Source organism: Petromyzon marinus, chromosome 28 (assembly GCF_048934315.1).
Source record: "Petromyzon marinus isolate PM22_M1 ecotype Great Lakes invasive population chromosome 28, UKy_Petmar_22M1.pri1.0, whole genome shotgun sequence".
Classification (NCBI taxonomy): Eukaryota; Metazoa; Chordata; class Hyperoartia; order Petromyzontiformes; family Petromyzontidae; genus Petromyzon; species Petromyzon marinus.
The window spans coordinates 9,107,155-9,130,393 of record NC_133694.1 but is presented as its reverse complement, the minus strand read 5'-3'; the positions used below and the strand labels follow the sequence as shown (position 1 = coordinate 9,130,393).

General features: G+C 44.4%; 1 protein-coding gene across 12 annotated transcripts in view; it reads right to left on the bottom strand.

The window, feature by feature from the left end:
• Nucleotides 1–23,239, bottom strand: part of LOC116946800 (calmodulin-binding transcription activator 1-like) — a 640,058-nt gene that overhangs the window by 337,435 nt on the left and 279,384 nt on the right. Inside the window, exon 1 of one of the 12 annotated variants that reach the window (XM_032961965.2) lies at nucleotides 7,287–12,814. The exons of the other annotated variants lie outside the window; for them this stretch is intronic. The gene's annotated coding sequence lies outside the window, so the exon portion shown is untranslated. Of the gene's footprint in view, nucleotides 1–7,286; nucleotides 12,815–23,239 lie in introns of those variants that run through there. 12 annotated transcript variants of the gene reach the window in all.

Genomic DNA, 23,239 nt, shown 5'->3' with positions numbered 1-23,239 from the left:
CATAAAACCTCTATGGATAATATTGGTCGCGAAAGCCTGCGTATTGAACAGAAGACACTTTTTTAAATATACATGTACTTTCCAGTCGCACAGTTCTGGGCCCATAGTGTTTGTGTGGCTCTCCTTTGTACATGTAAAGTTATCTTGGCTTAAACTCGTGCTGTAAAAAAAAAAACTCAGACATGCACAACGGTGTTTGGAACTCTCGGAAGCTGTTAACCGCTCATTTAACAACTTGATCAGTTGTACGATGTACTCTCGCTCCATTTCCAAGTTGGCTGTCAAGGAGATGCTTCGGTAAAGAATTGCTGAAGGTCACTTGTGGCGAAAAAAAGTGAATTCCCTTTCCTGGGACTTACTTCCAGCAGTCAGATCAACAATACCTAGCTGGGTGTGCCGAGAAAAATAACGACCTTGGCATGGTGTAGTATGAGCACTTCAACTGGATTCCAGACACGCTCATCAGAGAACCCGAACGTCGAGTGAGAGCTATTCTAGAAATTCAAATCCAAGGTCAAGAGGTCAGCAACAAGGTTAATGTGGCTTTGCAGATCGCTTTTGCCACATCCCATGATTCTTGTTAAGTCCACACCTGGCCTTTGAGCTTTGCTCTTGGAATTTCCAAATATTATAACATGAGAAATTGTGGCACCTGCCTCCTACTAATTTATACGTTGCTTTTTGTTGTAACGCTTTCTGGTCGTAATTGTTGACCTGTGAAATGTAGCATTACACTGAATGCAAATGGAAGGAAATTAGCATTCATTTATGAGTTCTTAATTGCAGCTGAAGTGCACTCTGTATTCCTCATTGCATGGAAGCTAAATGAAAATTAAATCAATTTTCATATTCCCACACCTGCAGCTAAATCCATTACACAACAACCTCCGAGCTTAATTTTTTTGCATGGGCTTGGAGCAAATTACTATTTTAAATGCTCGGACCGCTGTTCACTTGTTGCCATAATAGCATTTCACAACCTAAATTTCCCATTCCGCATGACGCTACCTGATTATGTACTCATTCGCGGAAAGAAAAAAAAAACCTCATTGAAAATGCCCAAACAGCTCTCAAACGTGTGCAAAGAATAATTCAGCAACGCAGTCAAAACCACAAGCTGGAAGCCTGGCCCTCCCTTTGCCAGGACAGGCAAATGCGGCACAAGTTGATGAAGTGATAAAGGTCATCCGTTAAGGCAATTGAAATGCTTTTTCACCTGTGGTGTGGCACGCTAGGCTGACCTTAAATGTAAAGTTGAGGTAGCTCGAGATAAGCTCTAGTTTGTGGATTAGAATTGCTGTGAGATCACTTCCAAATGCCAGTGATTAATGGGGAAAACACAAAGGCGATCGTTAATGAAAAGGGGCCATGACAAATGTGACAGCTCAACGATTACAACTGGCGATTCATGTTATGCGTAGCTAAATAACAACGTTAACACGCGTCCAAGTATTGCGTTCGCAACAATGGATTAAAGTGCAGGCGTGCAGGCGTGCAGGCGTGCAGCCCCCACCTGTAAATCTACTGCTGGACGGGACGACTTTTCCGCGTCACGAGGGTCGTTCGGGGGTTTCTGACCACGCTTCGCCCACGCTAGCCAGCGTTGGCTCGGTGAAGGCGGAGGAAGTTAGGCGCGCAGGCATCGAGGAACGCGGCCGCCCCGTTACCGCTCGCCGTGAAGTCTCGCTGCCAATGGGGGCGTCCATCACAAGCGCTAGGCTCACACCCTGCTTGACCTTAATCATATTCTTTGGGTCTTTCGGTAAAGTCACGTAGATAGGTTCAAGAACACGTCTACCTATCTACGTGACTTTACCGAAAGACCCAAATAATATGAATTCCTGCAGTCACGAAAGCTTTAAGTCAAGATTTTTTCTGCTTGACCTTCTAAATATTCTGACGATATCGGGGGGCACATTCCAGGTGCTTTGAGCACAGTCGGGAAATTTAACTGGCCCCACCTTCACGCTGCATGCACGCATTGCTTGGCAATCGTCGTACCTGTCGCCGAATGATAATTATATATTTTTTTACACGGAACACAACGTCTAAATAAATCCCAATTAAAGTTGCAAGAAAATGCACATTGAATACCGATGAGCACGGCGGCTTCCATTAAACCTGTTTCAAAGTTGTCGCAGCGTTGCTAAAATATATTTGAGTACAACTGTGGGGCCACATGCAGTGTGTTTACAAATCCCTTCGTTGCCTTGCTTTATCGAATACCTTTATTCACTGCCATTCCATTACAAAGAACACAGTTCATTGACAGGGCGACTAGGTTTCATTAACTGATAATATGCTACATCCCGCCAAGACATCCTATTGCCACTGGGCTCCGTGTCCCTCGGCCATCAGATAAAATTGAATTATGATAAACGTTTGATTTCAAAGCGAAAGGGTCACGTATTACTTATCTATAAAAGCAGTCTGGAGGCTGGTTACAACATCCCGCTGTTGTAAGACTTAAACATATAAAACCGAACGTGTTACATGAAGCCAATACAAATCCTAAACGTAACGGTACCCTCCGAACAAACTACCTTTTCGACGTAAGATCGATGGAACATAATCACTTTACCCCTGACACAATTACCGTGGCAATCTGATATTTTTGTACACCAGTCAGAAATGCTCCCTTAAGTCCCGCATGACTCACCAAAAACCATGAACAATCATACGGGCCACACATCACCACAAGGGACCACCACAGCCTTAAGTTAAAATAAAAGCAAAATGAGTAATTGTTTTATGTATTTCCTCACAGGATTAAAAAAAAAAGATGCTAATCACCGGCCTCGCCAGCAGCAGAGATGTCTCATGTACTACGTAGGGAATTTATTGTTCTGCACACGCCCTCCTTCACCAACCCGCATTGGCCAGTACGGTGAAGTATGGTCAAATACCGCCCCCCTCCCCCCCCTCCAACAAGGCGTGGGGAGGCAATCACCTCGTAGTGAATTGACAAAAAGGGGACTGTGCGTGTCCACACACGAAGATACAACTCACAATTTGCCCCAGCACACACTCGTTAAACCGATTGCAAGCATGCATTTTCATTGACAGTTCACCTGAGGGAATGTAAAAAATAATCATCTTGAACAATATCCATAATAATAAAGCAGGACCAAATGTTCACGGTACCCTTCATTATAAGGACGTATAAGCTGGTCTTCAAATGTAATATGGATCCACTCATATGAACCAACGATTTGGCAGCGTGATATTGGTCAACTGAATTAGCCCAGCTCAATAGTGTTATATGCATTTTTAAGTACTTTGTAGGCACATTGATTAAATGAGAACAATTTGGCTCACGTGTGATTTTGTCACGAGAATCAACAGATCGTGACCTTAATATCCATAACAAGGACACAGACGCATAAAACGTGCACAGCGTTCAAGACGTACTAAGCACACCATTCTTCTGTGCACTCAGCCGGGTGTGATCTTTCACTTAAATGACAAACATGTTCAGCTTTCTGCTAATCAAATCCGGTGAAAACCTGCTAGTGAGCAAGGACTTGTTTGGTGGAGACAGGTATCGTAACATGCGGGGTCAGGAGCAGAGTTCAAACTTCAAGTGACCAATGCAACGACACAAAACAATGGAAACTTCCACAATGCTGCGCTGCTGCAGTTGTCAAACCAGGCCAGCAGCAACAAGCAATAACTTTAAAGCTCCCTTGTCCTGATTACAGAGAGGTGATGAGTGGATTATCCCGTCAACGTGAAACGTCAACACAGCCAAACTAAAGTCCCAATGGAAACACATGGTCATAGCAAGTGCTGTACGCGTGAACTCCTGTTTTCCGCGACCCTATTATGCGTGACTCCTACTACTTTCTGAAACTGTAGGCTCTGCGGAAACTCCTATTATCCGTGGCCCTCTTTATTCCTATTATCCGTGGATAGCAGCAATTTTACCCATAATGCATCGTTAAGCGGCTTCCTGATACTCGCAGGTTTCATGCAGATAATAGGAGTCATGCAGCAAATTACTCCTAATACCTGTGGTTTTAATAAAATAACCATGATCAAAGCAGGTGTACAGGCAGCACTTGCTATGATCACGTGACAACATATACTCAGACAGACACGGAGACACAGACACACACACACTCAGAGTATGGCATGGACCATCTTTGGAAATTTACAATATATTGCCTCATGCCTTATATGCGATTGTCCACCATACGGTTCCACAACTTTTACATTTTAAGAATCAGCATGATCTTCAAAGTTCGAGAAATTTGACCCAAGAAAATCCTGAGGTCATTTTCAAACCTTGCTAACTTTGGCCAAGACCTGAGCATATGATAGGGGTCTCCCCTATTGGGAGCAGTGTCACCCCACCATTTTTCAGAGATGAAGTGTTGACAGCGGGCAACAGCGTTGAGCAGACTGAGGTGAAATTTACAGTGACGAACTTTTGTGGAAGTGTTCACCTCTTACAACCTAGCCAACTTGTCAGGCCGTCGACCAGGTTAAACGCAGAGCGAGCTGCATTGCGACACGATGGATGGGTGCCCCTGACCACTCTGCATTCGTCTAAAGAACTGTTTCACACCACAGGGATAATACCACTGCCTCCCAAGTCGAGTCACCCTTGGGCACAAGTTACTTTACCCACCATTTCCCTGTCGACAAACCGATAACACAACGGGCTGGCAATGTGTCAATTCAGTTGTTGGGACAACATTTTTTTTTGTGTAGCATTGACGCAAACGCCTCTGTCCAGGCCACACCTTGCCGCAGGGTGACAGTCCTCGATAGAGGAAAGCCGCCTGTTTAGTACGGGGGGGGGGGGGGGGGGGCTGACCTTTATCATTTCATAAAAATAAGCCAAATCCGACCAAAAACACCACTCCTTGGCACATCAATGCTACGCCGCAGTGTGCGAATGCGCCGCCACTCTTCTGCTCCCGCACTCCAATGACTTAACCTCAATTGAACCGTCTGCCAATGCCGAGACAATTACATTTAATTTCTCGCATCCTGCGGGGGGGCGGACCCTGCAGGAAATCTGAGGACGTGGGGGGTTGGGTGGGGTGGGGGGGGGTCCCCGTAGTCAATGTCCTAGAGGAATCTGTGGGGAATTGCAGGGCAGAGAAAATGCGGACGCGATGGTGTTTTCACAAACGCCTGTGACCTAATCGTGTTTGGCACTTGCTCCGTCGACCTTGCCTCGCTTGTATCTTTTGTTGTTGTGCCTTGGAACGCGCAACATTGCACTTGAATTGTGGCACGTTAACGGTGAGCACATGCGTTACGAAGACAACAAAGACCTGCGAACGCTTGTACGTGACTTAGCTTAGAGGTCATAAGGAATGCATCGGAGAGGTCGTTCACCGAGAAGAAACAGCGCGATGGAATCGGTTCACGTGCAAGCACTATCTGGTTCATTACATCGCAGGCTCGTGAAAGAGGTGGCAGCAGCTTTAGGGCGTCATCCAGCAGTGGACTGACCATGGATGATGATGATAACACAGCAGGGATAGGATGTGGGCATAGGAATAGGGATGGCATAGTGGTCACCACACTATACCGAGGTCCTGGAAACCTGGGTTCGATTAAAGGCCATGTACACCGATGGAAAGACTTGCACTCGCTTAGTGAGGGCCTCCTAGAACTGAACCTCAGCCTCACATATATACCCTGATACTAGCATCAGCATCGGCAATGGTTGAGATAATGAGAGCGATAATTAGTCTACCAATCCGTGGTACTGTGGGACTTGCATATGCTATGATCATAATACATTCGGGCTAATAAGAGCATATTTGCTTGCATAGAAGTAGCATTACAAATGTTTTAATTTCCACCACTGGGCAAAAACTGCCAGCCTCATTCACCATTTTTACAAAAAAAATGTTAAAACAACATTTTTTTTCGCAATTACACAACGGGTGTCCATATATGACAACAGGGTTTCATGTCATCATGAGGAATGTCAGCACCCCCTTTGGCTTTCAAGTCGAGCACATTTCATTGACACTTTGTACGCTCACAGCTGGGCACAAGCCAAAATGAAGTGCAGTTTAATGCATATCTCTTTTGTGCGTGCAATTACTGATGCTTGGAATGAGAACGTAAAAAAAAAATCTGTCACACGTTAAATTGTTTTGTTCCAAGAGGCAACCTGTGGTTCTCTTTTTTTCCCGACGTTATTTTAGGAGTGGCTCAAACAAAGCAAAGGCAGCTGGCAGAAATGCAACGATGCTTCACAGTTCCTGGAATTTCAAGCCAGCAGCTGAACGAACGATCCATCCGGTCAGAGAACTTTCAATCATGGACTTGCTACATTTGCAAAGCAGATCAATTAAATATTAAGACAACAACTAACGTGGAAATAATAGACGAAACTATGCTTTCTGCAAAATATATTTTTTTAAATCCTTCAACAGTGAATGCAATTAATGTGTAACATTTCCTGAAACGTGTTTAAACATTTTTTTTTTTAAATTGAATTATGTACGTGGACTTTCAAATGCAAATACTAGTTTGCATTGCTCAAAGATTAATCGTAAAAAACACATTGATTGCCTGCAAAACCAAACAAATGAACTTAGATTTCCACCGTATAATACTGAAAAAGTAAACATGTATTCATTTAAGCAAAATATATGTAACAGTCTTGATATGAACATTGCATTCATACACTGAATTTAAAGCAAATTATTTTTGTTGAACCCACTAACAAAGAAGTGTGGAACAAACACGCACAATTCATTACTCTTGCAATATAAAGAGATAGTAGCCCGCCCATTCCAACAGCAGAAGTAGATTTGGGTGGGGTTTTCATCAAAAAAAGGATGTTAAATTTGCATTGCATAATGAAAGATTAATTTAAATCGCACATGTTTTCGTTCTCTGTGGGTCTGAGCTAGAATTGAAAGTTCAATCAGATGAATTGCCAAATTTATGATTGCCTTTGTAGCTTCATTCTTCAATAGATACTGGGAATTGCAAAGCAAATTTGGTTGCATTAAATTACTCTTTTTTATACGCATTACTTGTTTATTTATGTCGTGTGACAGCCAAAAGCTGCCAATGGAAAACAAATATGTATCCAGTGCAATCAATGTGCGTCGAGTCTATGGATAACTGACTGAACATGCATCTGTTGCATGCTTCCGCAATGCAGTAAGTAGCTAATGTGTACAAGATTTCAAAGGCCAATCAAACTTTTCAAAGGGATTTATATTCATGAACACGTAAACATACTGCACGTAAACAAAAAAAAATCGGTCGGTGTTTTAGCAATAAAAAAATCACAGTCTTACCGACGTTCTCATGACATTTCAGCCGATTCTGCCCACAATAAATTCCACAAGAGGTTTGGCATGACGAGTTGTGTTGGTACTCTTCGAGCGAGCAGGCCCAGGCTGTACCTATACCCATATGGCTGGGTGTACAAAGGAAAGGTGAAACGCGTATGCTGCCATCTTCCAAACATCTATCATGCCTGCGCTCCTTCTCCTGTCTCTGAAACGTAATTCTGAGCGCACGTCTCTCCATGTTTCTGAGCAAACTTTTTCAGCCTTTGTTTAATGTTATTTTATAGTGTCCATGTTTCCCATTTGCGTGTCACAGCAGATGTTATACACCCAGCAAAATGCTTTCTGGGTGTTCTGTGTTTCATGATCAGATTTTAGCTTTCCGAAGGCACCCCGTTATTCTGCCCCTGCTTTTGTGTCGCCATTCTACTCACGAACAGTGACGGGCTTTTTTTTCTTCCTCTGCGGGGTTACTGGTCTCTTGCCATAGGAACGTGGAATTTCAATCACCAGCTCATTGCCGAACCGTAAATAGAGATGAGCACCATCCAGCACTCACTTTGACTTTTGTAACGTGTGGTTCAGAGTGAGCTTGTGGGTATTACACATTGGCAAAAACACGGCAGCACGACCACCATTGGTACCGCGCGGGGTGTGCGTGCGAGCAAAGCGAAGACCGTGGCGAAGAAAGTTACACCGCAAAGGGAACTTTTTTGAAAAATGAACACGTTACCTTTAAATCACCGCACTAATGCCGGTATTGGTACGGAAGCATTTCCCCCGATGTCTCTTGCCAAAAAACCCCGCATCAGACACGTTAAAATTCAGGCTGAAAGCAATAGAAATTGTGTAAAAAAAGAGGCGTGTTAAGGTCAGGAGACCAAACACCATTTTGAAAGAGATTTCAGGAAGCCTGCCAGAATCACAGTAAATAGTTATTTTATGACTGCAATTTTGTAGACATTCTAACTTGACAGTTTTCTTTGGGGGGGGGGGGGCTTTTTTGTTGCCATTTAAAACTTTCATGATCGTGTTCTTTTCAGGATACCGAAAAAAAAAGCTACGTTATGAAGGTACCACTATAAAAATCCATTTCACCCTTTCACTAAAACTAAAATTTCTCCTCACCTACGGTTGTATGGCCTGCGTCTGTGAAAATGAAATCAATTCGGTTCACAATTAGGGTCACATCACAAACATTCTTTAAAATCCACGAATTGGAAAGCATGTTTTTGATTTCCTTTTAATTTTCCCACTTAAGCCTAAAGTCAAGCGTGATACTATAACAGGCATCTTTAACGATTCCCAGCAGAAGGTGTTTGTATTGGGATACTCAAACGTTTATTTAAATATTCTAATACAATATGTTGTGTAGGTGATTGATTATATATATAAATTCATAACTGATCGAATGAAGAAAAAAATTCGTATCGTCATATAAAGCCTAAATAAAAAGTCACTTAAAAATCTAGTTGGCAATTTGGATTTCCGTGCAAGTCGATGTTTTCAGTTCGCACAAACTTCACCAAAATCGACAAACATTTCCCTGTGTTTCCGATAAGCACAGGATTTATAATGAAACCCCAATCTTTCCATTTCTCATCGTTAGCCTTCACATTCCTGTGCACCATCGTGTGCTCTGAAATAGCGCGTTAACGGAAAGGCCCCTGTGAGATTGGCTCTCGAAAAAACGGCACGAAACTCGGCGAGTGTTCGGCTGTGTCAGTACGAGCCGTTACGTAAATAAAACGATAAAATGTCCCCCCGGGGATAATGCGTTCTCGATAAAACGCGCCTATAAGTTAGAATCTCCGCGTGCTCGCCGCCACTTGCCATGCACCTGAAGGCTCCTTTATGTAATTAGCAAGCCTATCTATAAAAAATAAAATGCCGTCACTGCCAAAGAACAAACTTTCTTTTCTACGGTGAGCGCAGCTGGTTCCCCGGTATTGCTGCCGTTAAGAGCTTCCCGTGAATCAAGAGGTGAATGCAAACTAACTTGGGAAAGGCAAAACAACTCGGAGTTGAAGACAAGTCACTCCCCTACCGCCGCCTCCACAAAAGGGTTCCGAATCGAATTTCTTTAGAAGGTAAAAAAAAAACCGCATTCGATTAGGATGTGACTTAAAAAGCGCTACGATACGGTATGGCAATAAAAAGTGTGAAGTAAAATTATTGGTGAAATATTTCACCTCCCCCCCAATTCCATCTTTTGGTCCTCCCCTCGTTGGAGATTTGATGAAATGCACGCATGCTGAACTTCTTTCGCACCGTACATAGCCAACCGTGCTATTTGGAGGTACGGGGGAAGGACAACAGACCAAACACAACAAAGCAATTCTAAAGAAATTAGTTTTCACTCCCGATTTAAAAGTGCATAGCTACAGAGGCTTCCTAATATCGTAAAGAAGAAGCACCGCAGACAGCCTCAGGAGCGCCATCTGAAAACGCGCAATGCGGTGACCATCTCCGTTCGATGGCCAGCCAAAAGCCGCTGCTGCGAGGCTGACAGGAGTTCACGTGATGGTTTGTGTTCTTCGACGAGATGGGCAACACGGTATTGTGGTTCATTTGTAGCAAGCACTTTGTGTGTAATGAGCGCGACCCGAGTTCGATTCCAGGCCACGGCTAACCTCGTCCAGCAGTGCGTTGACGCAAGGCTGAACAACATTACGGTCGCATTCTCCACACGGCTCGCTCGGGGGCCACGTCCGAAGAGCAGGATGACCGGAGTTCGCGTGATATGCCGCAATTCCATTTGAGAATCGGTTATTTTTCTGCCAGCATCATCATCATCAACAGCCATGGTCAATCCACTGCTGGACAAAGGTCTCCCGAAGCTGCTGCCAGCTCTCGAGATCTGTCCCGCGATCAGACGTTTCAGAATCGCAAGTGTATCTCCCCCCGTGTAAAGCCCTTAGAGCTGAGAAGCGCTTTTTCCAAGGCGAATCAGTTGGCGGGCAACATAAAAGCATTCCGCAATGAACAGATTAAACAGTCAGATTTGGGAAACGTCGCCAGGACACAAACTTATTTCATCGCAGTTTCTCAACGGTGGATCCCTATCAAAAGAGGAGATGGAACGGTGAAATGTTCTACCACAGAGGTGATGTACACCCATGGCACACAACACACGAATAGAAAACACATCGATTATTAAGACACAAACGATTAAAGGAATGCACCGTGAGCATGAGAATTGCCACAAAATGGATGAATCGCCGGCGCATCGTTTCTTCTGAAAATACTTTGCGTTTTCTTGCACTGTGTACAATGCTAAATTACAGTCATTTGTCAATGCACTGCTGGATGGAGGAATTCCCAGACTGTGTCAGACATGGGGGTTATTTGAACGTTTCACCACGCTCATCGGTGTCGGTAGGTTGAAGGCGGAGGGAGTTAGCAGGACCAAATCATATATCACTTGCCTACTGATGTTAGTCTTGGCTGGGAATTGAACTCAGATAGGCCGGGCTCGTAGCAACAATGCTTGAACAAATGCTCGACCCCCACATGGCAAGCGTCCTACGACAGTATTAACAACGTGAACAAAAGTGATTTCAGTGAACGGGGACTATGGGTTTAGTTAGGTGTGACCGTGATGCCACATGTATTCGCAAATGTGCAAGGTTAAGCTAATTTCCTGTGTGTTCGGTTCATCAGTTTAACATAATTGGCCATGTTTCCACAAAGTAAACAATTTCTAATGAATGTCCCTGTTACCAGCTCAGCGGTCTGGCTTTTTCAGGGTGACCTTGTAAAATGTGTTTGGCTTAAACAATTGGCAGAAAGGCAGATAAATCTCACTTGAAATAGTTGTGCAGCCAGGATGCTTTATTGCCGCCATTTATTAAAATGCAGAACAACTTGCAAATTAGTTTAGGCCAATTATCCACAGTACCGTTGAGGTGCCTCAACTGCGGATGCATATGGGTCTCTGTTTTTGGCCTTTATTTCATAAAACAAGTAAAAGCTGCCCATTTTGTTGTTTTATACCAGAAAATTGAGTCTCGTAATCTGGACAAAATTATTATGCAACACTGAATAGCCAGTGCAAACTGTATAAAACCAGGAAGAAAGAAATGGTGAATTCTAATTGGCAGCCCACAATTATACGTAAAAAATGTTTTGTATTTTAAGGATCAATATATTAATACATTAACGTGAAGACATGTACCATACACTCTCCACGTTCACCCAATGTATAAATGGACGAAAAGGGAAATTACTCCGTTAGAGCATTTGCATCGCAACCAATTGGTAGACCTAGGCCTACAACGTGAGGCCACGCACGTGAAGTCTGTTTGCAAACAACAAATTATTTGCAGGGTGCGCCAGTGGCCACGATTATATTTGAAATAATTTTGCAATTGAAGTTCTTGGCATGCAAAGCAAAACTTGATCGCAAAAGACATTTCGGGGCGTGTGCAAAAAGTTCGTATGGATTTTTATTATCAAAAGCAAGCAGTAACCGTCGGATACCCCATCCCCCTCCATTTATATATTTCTAAAGTCACCCTACGATATTGACTGGACAGAGAAGGATTCCGTGCATTCCATAAAAGGATGTGACCAACCCAAACGCATCTACTACGACCGTAGTGCCAGCATTGTCTCAAGAACATTATGGCAGGAGTGAATAATTAGCAGTACCCACTGTGCGTAGCACTTTGCATAAATGACCATTTACATTGGCAATTTACATATGAGTGAGCTGAAGAATGTGGGCCATTGTGCAAGCATTGTATTCACTGGTCCGCTGACGCCCCGGGAGATTACAAACCTCCACCCTGTGACTTCCGAGTCAAATCACGGTTCCTCAGGGGGCATTAAGCTAACAAAACAACACACTCCTAACCGCCTTCATGGATTAAATAGTTGTTGAACCACTGCATTGTTTATTGCTGTCAGCGTCATTACTGTAGAATAAATATGGCACCGTGGCTCCGGCCTTTCCTACCATTTCCGAATTAATATTGCATGACCTCAATGTTATTGTTGCTGCCGCTGCTATGCCATTTGAGATATGTCTTTAAAAAAACACACACACAAGGCTGAATGGTGGCACTGGCAAATGTGTAGCGGAAGAAGCGGAAGTGAGGTACTGTGCTTAGCACACGGCACTGTGAACCCTGTGACCACAGTTAGATTCCCAGCTATGGCAAATATCGAACTACGGTGGAAATATGTTAACAACGACGCCAAATATAAAGGTCATGGGTTCGATCCCGACCCTGACGCCTGTATATTTGGACTTTGCATGTTCTCTATCCCCGTGGCCAAATCGATTTTCCTCCAGGTCCGATGGTTTTTTCCTCCACATTTAGAAAAAAGCATGCGTTTAAAGTATTTGGCTGCTATAAATATCCACGTGATAACCCACTTCGTTGGGCTATCATTTGTGGCCAGGTTGCTTATTAAAAAAGAGCTACATAGCTCAGTGGGCCTTACCTGGTAAAATAAAAAAAATGTGTTTAGTTTAAAATAGTTTAACATCAGTGGCAAGTGATATATGAACCGGTCCTTGCCGTCCCACCACCCAACCCCCACCTTCACCAATCTCCACTAACCGGCATGGTGAAATATGGTCAAAGTACACAACTATGACTGACACGCCAAAAAAGAGCCCCCCCCTCCCTCATATGGCAGCGGTCTGACACCAGGCCGTATAGAAACATATAACAGCTGCGGAAAAAGGGGGCCAATGAAAAATCGAGCCAATGTACGACCACCGTGATATCATGGTAACGTAAGGCTGCAAAATACGTCTGCAGTAGTCGGGCGTGACCATACAAAATGCCAGCCTCTTATGGGCAACACTAAACTGCTGCTGATATTCACGGAATTCGAGCCAAGCTCCCGCAATCGTTCACCATCTCGCGTACACGTTCACTCTCACTGATGTTTTAATGCGTCACTCGTCCAAATGCGCCATCCAGTGCGTTGCCATTTTGCTCGAGGGCTGATTAAGTCAAACGGGAGGGTGCTAATATCATCGGTCGCGTGTGGTCACCAACATACAGTGAGGGAGAAAAAGTATTTGATCCCCTGCTGGTTTTGTACGTTTGCCCACTGACAAAGAAATGATCCGCCTATCATTTTAATGGTAGGTTTATTTGAACAGTGAGAGAGAATAACAACAACAAATCCAGAAAAAAACGCATGTCAAAAATGTTATAAATTGATTTGCATTGAGGGATATAAGTATTTGACCCCTCTGCAAAACATGACTTAGTACTTAGTGGCAAAACCCTGGTTGGCAATCACAGAGGTCAGACGTTTCTTGTAGTTGGCCACCAGGTTTGCACACATCTCAGGAGGGATTTTGTCCCACTCCTCTTTGCAGATCTTCTCCAAGTCATTAAGGTTTCGAGGCTGACGTTTGGCAACTCGAACCTTCAGCTCCCTCCACATATTTTCTATGGGATTAAGGTCTGGAGACTGGCTAGGCCACTCCATGACCTTAATGTGCTTCTTCTTGAGCCACTCCTGTTGCCTTGGGCGTGTGTTTTGGGTCATTGCCATGCTGGAATACCCATCCACGACCCATTTTCAATGCCCTGGTTGAGGGAAGGAGGTTCTCACCCAGGATTTGACGGTACATGGCTCCGTCCATCGTCCCTTTGATGCGGTGAAGTTGTCCTGTCCCCTTAGCAGAAAAAGACCCCCAAAGCATAATGTTTCCACCTCCAAAGCAAAATGTTTCCACGTCCATGTTTGACGGTGGGGATGGTGTTCTTGGGGTCATAGGCAGCATTCCGCCTCCTCCAAACACGGCGAGTTGAGTTGATGCCAAAGAGCTCCATTTTGGTCTCATCTGACCAGAACACTTTCACCCAGTTATCCTCTGAATCATTCAGATGTTCATTGGCAAACTTCAGACCGGCATGTATATGTGCTTTCTTGAGCAGGGGGACCTTGCGGGCGCTGCAGGATTTCAGTCCTTCACGGCGTAGTGTGTTACCAATTTTTTCTTGGTGACTATGGTCCCAGCTGCCTTGAGATCATTGACAAGATCCTCCTGTGTAGGTCTGGGCTGATTCCTCACCGTTCTCATGATCATTGCAACTCCACGAGGTGAGATCTTGCATGGAGCCCCAGGCCGAGGGAGATTGACAGTTCTTTTGTGTTTCTTCCATTTGCGAATAATCGCACCAACTGTTGTCACCTTCTCACCAAGCTGCTTGGCAATGGTCTTGTAGCCCATTCCAGCCTTGTGTAGGTCTACAATCTTGTCCCTGACATCCTTGGAGAGCTCTTTGGTCTTGGCCATGGTGGAGAGTTTGGAATCTGATTGATTGCTTCTGTGGACAGGTGTCTTTTATACAGGTAACAAGCTGAGATTAGGAGCACTCCCTTTAAGAGTGTGCTCCTAATCTCAGTTCGTTACCTGTATAAAAGACACCTGGGAGCCAGAAATCTTTCTGATTGAGAGGGGGTCAAATACTTATTTCCCTCATTAAAATGAACATCAATTTATAACATTTTTGACATGCGTTTTTCGGGATTTTGTTGTTATTCTGTCTCTCACTGTTCAAATAAACCTACCATTAAAATTAAAGACTGATCATTTCTTTGTCAGTGGGCAAACGTACAAAATCAGCAGGGGATCAAATACTTTTTTCCCTCACTGTAGGCCTGTGCTCGTAAGGCATTCTAGATCAAGGGGACGGCCATCCTTTCACCATCAAACAAATATGTAGACAGTATTGAAGTATTGTCCTGTGAACTTACGTTAGCATGCTCAAACTCGAACAACACCGAAACAATTGGTATCAGCAAGCAATCGTGGAGGTGTGCTTGAATGAGTGTTACTGAACCAAGTTCTTCTCTTGCACTCTCCGTGAACTACAATATATTTTGGATGCGAGATGAGGGTTTTTCGTTTGTGGCTAGAGGGCTTCGTCATTTAGAGGGCTTGCTCTTACCAATCGCATCGGGTAAACTAGCTGTAAACGGTATGCACGGCTAATCTAACACCGAGGATAAGACCCAGAAGCTAAAACTGGTCCAGAATCAGTTTGCTTCCATAAATGGTCCTGGTGAACGAAACTGTATAAGGGCCAATAGTCCCAATAGAGCAATAAAACAACTGTTTGTGGAAATGCAGAATGGGGATCAGTTTATTCCAGCTAACGCTGACAGCGCTCTACGACGGCACATTGTGAATGTTTGTACAATGTTATAATGGCGTAATTCAAAAGAAATGTGGCCATATTTATTGGGCACACACGCACAACGAAGCAAGCCGATTGGAGCACAACAAAAGGGGCGAGGAGTTAAAAGAAAAATGGATTTTTTTCGGCGCACGCAACAAATAGGAATTATAAATTGTACACATAAAAAAAACCCCAACAATTTTTTTTTTACCAGGCTAACGAAGCATATTAACAACCCATGTAATCACACAATGCATCACCGTGCAATCCATGCTTACATGCAAAATCGGCGCTGTTGCATGTCCACGAGTTTGTTTCGTGAACTCTTGGTGGTAGGGAAAAGTGCTAAGCACGATCGTCTACGGTGATTTTTAAGATAATTATCATCGAATGGATTCAAACCTTCCTGCTCTGGCTTCTAAGTGCCATCGCCTTGTAGGCACACTGCTGTCGTGGCACGAGTAATTGAACCAACTGTTCGGCAAGCTTAGCCTGTGCCAGTCACCCTTTTCTGCGGAGCCAGCTAGCCAGCACTCGTATCGTCCAGCCCATGTGCTAGCGACAGCATAACAGGCTTAAAACAATGTGACATGACAATTTAACACATATAGCTGGAGACCCCAAAAACAGTTCTTGGCGTTCATTGATTTATACCAATTGATTTACGATCACTGACCAGAGGAGGTTTGCAATGTCAAGAATGTGTATTTTGTTAGGTTAGTGCTATGCAATGCAGTAAAACAAAGTGGTAATAAACTAAATATGTGGGGACTTAGGGTCTGGCAGACTTTAAAATGAAATGAGCCAAATAAGGACACTTGCCATATTTGTTTATCTGTTTATACATATTTTTATGGCAAATAAATAAATGACACCCTTTCAAGGTCTCCAATAGCGCTCAGTAGCACAACGCGATTCATGACTTTAATTTCTGGCGTGGCCTGCTCGACTGTGGCTTAAAGGGCCTTTACATAAATTACACTCCTCCCCAATTGCAACCAATTTGCCAAACGCAAGCCTCGCGTTGCTCGCGCGACCACCGGTGATGACAAAACCATTCATTGTGTGAGCCCTGTCGGGCCTGAGACCGACCCTTCCATTAGGGAAGAAGCTGTACAATTGCACCACGCAGCCAGGAAGGGATCACCGCTAATGAAATTTTCACACGGGGGGATAAAAAAAAGTGTGTGTGCGCCATAAAATTGTATGAATTGTATGCCTAGCCACCCACCAGATGCCTCTTGTAGACCCTGGATTAATGTTGTGAGGATTATTGGGCCACATATGCGTAAAATTGCATTGAATGCAAACTAAAAGAACTAAGAGGATTTAATTTTGGTTAAATGCGTTGGTTGGATTGTAATAATTTAAAAATTTAGGTGAAAGCACAAGTCTAGTGATGAAGTTGAGTGGTGCAACTTTTCCGTAATAATTTGTAATAACCCGCGCTGCTTCATTTGACCCAATATTTCATGTGCAAAATTCAATGCGTGATAGCTACACACGACATTCTATACATATGAGTTGATTCGGCCCATGATTCTTCTGATGACAATATATTATTTACCAATGAATTCTATTTATTATGATGCACCGTTGCCTACACATATTAAATCTACACATTTGGGATTTATAAATAATTTGAGCTAATTACATGATTGACTTTGAGGAGCTCGTTGAGATTATACAATCTAATGCTACGTGATACACATCAGTCAAGAGGACTGTTTTTTTTTTTTACACAAAACTGCCCTATAAAGTTTTAACAACCGTTGCAACGTGTTCCAATTAAACATGTACATTCATGAGCTGACTCGATCCACCACTAGGTGTGATACAAATTTTCACATTTATTTATATAATTTTGCGTCAATCTTGGACCCATCAATATCTGGGTGCCACTATGATAAGATGTTGACTACCTCGCCTGCCTGCTATACAGGAGGCCATGGGTTCGATGCCAACCCTGACATCTGTATAATTGGAGTTTGCATGTTCTCCCCGTGGTGAAGTTGATTTTTCTGTGTCCTCCGGTTTTCCCCTCCAGGTTTGGAAACGCGCGTTTAGAGTATTTGGCTGCTATAACTTTCCACGTGATAACCCACTTGATTGAGCTATAATTTGTGGCCAGGCCACTTCTGAAAAAGAGCTATATAGCGCAGTGGGCCTTATCTGGTAAAATAAAAATATAGTTTAATAGTTTAGTTTAATTTCTTTGCCAATATACTCTAGCACTGACTCAAGCAAGCCTGACTCTGCTGATCTCAACACCGGAGTTAACACTGCTGAAATTATTAACTCCCAAAAGGCAGTGGGGTCGATGGGTTATATACAGTATAATTGTAATTTATTACGTGGAAAAAACAGATATATGAAGGAGTAATCTGCCAAATGATTTTCTTTTTACCACACGGGAGAAAGTAGTAACGTTGGGGCATGCATCACACACGCACATAGATAGTTGACCAACGCCTCTGCTACCAATCAGTCGCAGGTGTACAGGTGTCCATGTACACACACACGTGTGTGTACATGGACACATACGCGTGTACATGGACACACGTGTGTCCACACGCGTGTGTGTACATGGACACACACGCGTGTACATGCCTTGGATCAGGCTCAAAAGACTGGTGGTGTGGCCATGGGCGTCTTGGGGACGCTGCTGTGGCGCCGTCTCGGTTTGTGCGCCACCCCTACCCCGTGTGGCTGCGCAGATGCCCAGCAAACAGCTGCCCAGCAAACAGCTGCCCAGCAAACAGCTGCCCAGCAAACAGCTGCCCAGCAAACAGCTGCCCAGCAAACAGCTGCCCAGCAAACAGCTGCCCGCGTTGTCGAGGACTGTCCACCCCCCCCCCCCCAAGGACAAAAGGTGGAGCGAGGTGGCCGGCTTAAACTGGATGAAGTGGCCGATCAAGCGGTCGAGTGTCATGGATTGAAATAAAAGTGGATATGCAAACGCAGCAAAGAGACGATCACACACACACAGTACAATCACCGGTGGTCTCATCGTGTGCCACAAAGTGCTAGATAATACAACACATGCTTAAGAGGGGGTATTCAAAGTTCTAATAATGGATTATTAAAAATCACGAAAACACACACACGCGTGCTCGCTCGCTTGTCTTGCAATCACAGCAACACCTCAACATGAAGGTACTTCTCATCAACCTGCTCATCCCATTATGGGCAAGTAAAAACCAAGATGTTCTTCATGCCGAAGCCAAACCACAATACTGGTCTGACGATATTTCTTTTTTTTCTGGCACCAATCTCTGTAAAGTTTCGTAGCCTGCTCCTTGTAACTCCACATCTTTAATTGCCCTTCGGCGAGTGCATTGGAACTCGCCCGCGACTGAATGACCGGGTAAAGCTCCGTCCACGCGCACGATTGTAATCCAGAGTTGCGGGCACTGCAGTACTTGGTTTGAGGTATCATGGCTGACAAACAGGCATAATGAGCCCTATGTTAATGAGCCGTAATCGGTGAATGCAAATTGTTCAGTCTTCAAACGTTTAATCACGGTCGTGGGGGTGGTGGGGGGAGAAATAGAAGGAAATTAAACGGAAAGGCGCCTCCCCGGACCGCAAATCGGTTCCCGATCGCATTTATGAAATTCTAATATTTATTTTACATTAACGGATTGTTCTACAATAAAGTGGATTGCAATTACATTAGAATTCAATATTGCATGTACCGCGGGACCACAGTGGAACTGCTAGCAGAGCATGAAGAACTGATGGGAAATTAGTTCTCATTTGCGGGCCAAACGTGTTTAACTTGGACGCTTCGTCCAGTTTGTATTAGGATTTTTAAATTGCTTGCTCTTCTGTCACGTAGACACCCTAACGTACGACCAGAATGCTCCAAACCGAAGCCGATATGTTACACTACGACCTTTTAACCTCATTATGACTGTACATTACTGGTCGAGAAAAATTATCATATGTTGCATGTACACATGCGCTCCGCACGAACAAAAAACGGAATTCCCATATTATGCGTAAAATCCCTTTTTATTTCCCCCCCAAACTCCACTGACCAGCGTGGTGAAGGATGGACAAACAATCCTCTGGAGCGACAGGACGTGGGGGAGGCTTCCATCGAGAAAACAGTTGACAAAAGGCTGACATTCATCATTATTATTAGCTACACAGCTGTGAAGAAAAGAGTTCAGAGAGTTCAAGATTTAAACATTGAAATATGACATCGCGGAATCAAAACAATATAATTGAATTACATCACGGTACTACGCAGCCAAATCGCTGCCACTGTATGGTGCCTTGCTTTATTGACACAATTACACTTGGCAGGCTTAAGGATTGATTGTAAATGACTGCACGGGGCTGAAGGCATTCAAAGTGAAGGCAGGCAATTGCGCAGACGTGCCTGCTTGTAAATGGGAACAGACATGTGCGCACACGTATCACCCTAATTCAAAGAGGTAATGAACAAACAGTGCCTCCAAAAACGAATCATATCCACGGCAAAGATAATTAAAATGCCATTAAGACCACTGATATCAATGAGGGCAGATTATTTTGCGAAAGGGCTTTAAAGAAAATGCATTCCTTCCCGAAGCAGGTATTTAATCACGAATGATTGTGTGGAAATACTTTAATAGTACATGTTTTTTCACGTAATGAATTCATGTTAAAGATAAGTAAGAAGAAGAAATGTTTTTTTTCCGTCTCCTACAATGTAGAACAATTGTACCGTAATCATAACCATTCAATATTTCAGCATGTTACGAGTCTCAGCATACTATATACATAGCTACTGTTCTCTGCACGTATTTAACTTAGTCTTCATAGTATGAGTAATCATAGTCCTTCATGCAGAAAGGACTCAATGAGTCTTGAAACCTTTTTTGCACGTTTGGCCAATTCGATTAATCAGCGGCATCACGTGGAATGAAGCTAGAAAATCCAGAGAAAACCACCAGTGCAGCACAAGAGGAGAGTAACAATAAAAGCTCATCAAAGACACATTTTAGGAACCATCTCTGTACTAACACAGTAAACGTTTAGGCAACGTTGGCATGTCGTTGGAACTGTTGCACCAACATTGGCCCAACTGTTCCACGTTTACTGAGTTGTCATCTCTCGGCCATCTTGCAGCCCAACCACACCACACCGAGCAGGCAGTCGCCCATCCAAGATTCGGAACATTCGGGATAATTTTATCCGGCAAAAAATAAAAATAACAGGAACCAGGGACAATAAATCGTGCGTGTCTAGAGTTGGATGACACCTTGCCAGCATCGCGTTAGCCGAAACGTTCAACGCAAGGATGGCCAAGTGAGTGAATCTGCCCATGTGCTACAACAACCTGCGACCGCGTGGCTTTGCCCCACCCGTAGAGGGGAAGCAGTTGTTGGCCAGTATGTTTCGTTGTATTCAGCAAATTAAGCAGCCCTTGAGCGCCAAGTTTAATTTACCATGACACAGGTTTACAAATTAAAACGAGGGCAATTAAACGGTGCCTTTAAAAGCGTAAGCTCGAGATACCGGATTCCTGGCGCTGGCACAGAACCACAGCGGGGGAACAGTCGTGGCGCCGTAGAAGCCAATCAGAAGTGAATCATTTTGTCTTCACTTAAACGTCCCCGCGGCTCATTAGAGAGTAAGTGCGGCAACGTTTGGCCAGCATCTGACGGTCTCTATCCGACATGCCGCTGTACACGCATACACTTTGGCCTAAACGCTCGCTATATTAAGCGCTTGATATATTTTTACCTATTAACCAAATGCTGCCGGTAGGCGCTGTGTCGCCGAATCGTTAAGAGGGATGAGTACACTCAGAAAGTACAACTCGGCAAACGAATCGGCCCCGTGCTCGATAAAATTAGTACCACTTTGTAAAAAGCCATCGGCGGCTCGTTCTTTTTTCCCTTGGACAAAGTGGTCCCCACCATCGGGATATGGAATTTTCACAACTAGCTCAAGAATGCCAATACACACTGTTTGTTTTTTTATCCAAAAGTCACCCACTCATTCATAGCCTGCAGTGGCCCCAAAAAAAAAACCCACTCTGAATTTAAAGTACGTGACCACAAACCGTTTGAGGGGTTGCAATAATGTTGGCCGATACAAATGAGAGTACAGCAAGCGGCCAGCTCCCCTACTCGTGCAGATATTTCAGTGTCAGTCCATCAAGCGTGGAGTTTCTCCCAAATAGTAAGTTTCCCCATTAAACAAGATACCAGGCATCAAAAGGCGGAGCATGTCTAAGACAGTATTGAAACTGAGCTGAGGCCTTCCGCAGGTCGGCGAACCACCATCATTGCCATCAAGCTAAAGAGACACTGAAAATAAATATTAGCAGCTATTACCTCTCGCATTCTGGATTTTTTTTTTTAAAGTGCATCAGAATTCCTACGGGAATATAACTCTTGATGCCTGCCCATCGTTCCCCAATTAGGTCCGCTTTACCCACTCCGGGTTAATTACCGTGATATTTTGCCGGCGTCATTTATTTATTATTTCCCTCCCCCCAATTAAGAATCGGTTTACCTGCTCCCGGGGTTAATCGCTGTGATATTTGCAGCACTCGCAGCCGAGCGGACAACAGAGACGTACGTCGGTCGGTCGGTCAGTCCGTCCGTCCGTCCGTTCCGCCGCCTCTTCTGCATTGCCCGCACGCGCCGTGCGCGCCGTGCGCATGCCACTCGCGCGGCAGCCAGGAAAGACGCCAGTCGACCGTGAAGACTGGCCATGAAATCTGTCAATATTATGTCACCATATACATCACTGCCACTGCGGCAGGGTTGAATGTTGCAATAAAGTATTTTGTTGTTATTATTGAGTATGTTTACACACTATTGCTTTTATTATGCTTCAAAAAGGACCCATTTTTTTCGGGAGGGGGGGGGGGGAGGAGGTGGTGGGTTTTCATACATACTAAGATAAAGATGCCCTGTATAGCCTTTAACAGGCTGTTGGGGCGAGTGCGTTAGTAAGTGCCTACGAAGGCCGGCACGCCTCGGCAGGGCCGCCTTTGTCTCTGCAGTGCCAATGTATTACACGCCGCACCATGTACTCCTTTAAATCCGAGTTCACCCCAGGGGAGGCAGAGGACCGGTTCAGATATTTGTCAGCGATATTGGCCGCAAGCGGGAATCAAACTGGGGTCGTCAGCTTCTGCGGTGGAGTGCGCTAACCACTGGCCTACCGCTCCCCACGTGCGTAAACGCAAATGCACTACGTTGTACGCAGGGATGAATTCCCTGAAGCACATGATTATGTACGTGCAGGTTGCCTTGGCATCGCCATCGCCATCAGAATAAAAGGCTGCTGTCACTCTCATCTCGAAACAAAACAAAACAACCTATACTGGACCAACAACATCGGTGCAAACGTTCATGCGAACTCGTACACACTTTCCTTGGAAAGGCCCAATAAAGAGCCATCTCCTGCCACCTCTCTAATCACCTCTCCCTCTCCACAGTCTCTGTGACCCGAGTGCAATTTTAGTCCGGCAAAGGCCACTAACCCCACAACTCCAACCTCTCCGTCCACTGTCACATTCTACACTGGCGAGGTGTCATCTCGGATGGCTTCACACTTACACCAGATTACTGTTGGCAAAAACGGAAGCATCACCGCAATGTTGCTGCAAGTGGCCCGTCACCCGGCACTGTGGGGGCAGAGACAGTTGGTGGTTCACCGCACGAATATTGCCAAGCTCCCTTCCCGTGGGCATTGTGGAGGTGCCATACCCTGCCTCGTGACTAGAAGGCAGTACAGCAAGTGGACTAATCGCCATCTGTGTATGCCATCTGTACGGGGATATAGTGT